The sequence below is a fragment of the Sphaeroforma arctica genome (genome assembly GCF_001186125.1).
Source record: "Sphaeroforma arctica JP610 unplaced genomic scaffold supercont1.6745, whole genome shotgun sequence".
NCBI classification, from domain to species: domain Eukaryota; class Ichthyosporea; order Ichthyophonida; genus Sphaeroforma; species Sphaeroforma arctica.
The window spans coordinates 1-1579 of record NW_014033813.1 but is presented as its reverse complement, the minus strand read 5'-3'; the positions used below and the strand labels follow the sequence as shown (position 1 = coordinate 1579).

General features: G+C 46.0%; 1 pseudogene across 1 annotated transcript; it reads right to left on the bottom strand.

Moving 5' to 3' along the window:
* Positions 1-1009: 1009 nt before the first annotated feature.
* On the bottom strand, positions 1010-1557 carry SARC_15790 (hypothetical protein; annotated as a pseudogene; the record flags this gene model as incomplete). Its single annotated transcript has 2 exons — positions 1010-1222; positions 1338-1557.
* Between the last annotated feature and the right edge of the window lie 22 nt (positions 1558-1579).

Sequence of the window (1579 nt, the reverse complement as noted above, 5' to 3'; positions counted from 1 at the left end):
CACGTATGACTCATCTGAGATGAACATATCACGTATGACTCATATGAGATGAACATATCACATATGACTCATATGCATATCACATATGACTCATATGAGATGAACATATCACATATGACTCATATGAGATGAACATATCACGTATGACTCATATGAGATGAACATTTCACGTATGACTCATACGGACAGTACTCCCGCATCCTTGTGCGAGCATTGTGGCATGCGCAGTGGCTGTTATCACGGCTTAGACCTGTCCTCCAGTTGCGCTAGTTCGGTGACTGATGATACAGACACACTCTGTTTCTCACCGAAGTCGTCTGTGCTCTCTATACTTTCGTCCACACTCACATCAGCCGCATCTTCGAACTGCGACAGCTCAGGCAACTCCCACCCACAACACGCGCAGGCCATCCGTATGGAACAGCCTAATAAGGAAGCGATGGCATATGCACATGTAAGCGTACGATGGGCACTAGACAATCTCATTCCATTCTCTCGTGTGGAATCATGCAGGGACTGCGTGAGACATGAACGACCAAAGTACAGAGAGCACTTGAACAGATAGGGCGGGTTTTGGGACTGTAAACTGTATGCTATGCGGTCTATCATCAATGTGAACGCTACCGCTACTACACTGATGTCTGAAGGATTCAGCCGCAGCCAATCCAAACATAGTCATAGTCCTGCACAATTAAGCATAACATTACAGCAAAAACTCAGCTGCTATCGTTAAATATGTAACACACACTAACTACATGTGTAACACGCACTACTAACCCCATGTGTAACACACACTAACTACATGTCCTTGCAACCTTCACAACAACAACATTCCTGTCCTCTACTCAACTACTACGCTGGATGATCTGCTACAACAAGCCCCAAGATCCGCTGCTATGCACAGTACTCCTATCAATTGCAAGCCACACATCACAAGACAAGAAATACCATGGCAAACAACAGATGAGCTCAAGTGCCAAGGATATCTACCTCTACCTAGAACACCTACCTAGAATCTCTCCCACTACAGACGATCCTAAGGCCATCGCAAAGTAGTCCCATGCGTACATGTTGCCGTACCAAGCATACACAAACCCATCCCAGAAGGAGCCAGGGGTGTTAGCTACACCATAGATGGTTACAGACGCACCGGCAAACAGCATCGCAAACACCACCCCAAACTCAGTGATGTACCGCTCCACATTATTCCAGCGGATCAAACCTGTGCATACGAAAATATGGGATATAGCCAGCATCAGATACATTGCTATTGGAGAGCACATCCATAATACCACAGTAGTCATCAGTGCAACAGCCTACTAACAAAACCATGATACCACAGTAGCCATCAGTGCAACAGCCTACTACCACATCCATGATACCAAAGTAGTCATCAGTGCAACAGCCTACTACCACATCCATGATATCACAGTAATCATCAGTGCACCAGCCTACTACCACATCCATGATACCACAGTGGTCATCAGTGCAACAGCCTACTACCACATCCACGATACCGCAGTAGTCATCAGTGCAACAGCCTACTACCACATCCATGATACCACAGTAGTCAATAGTG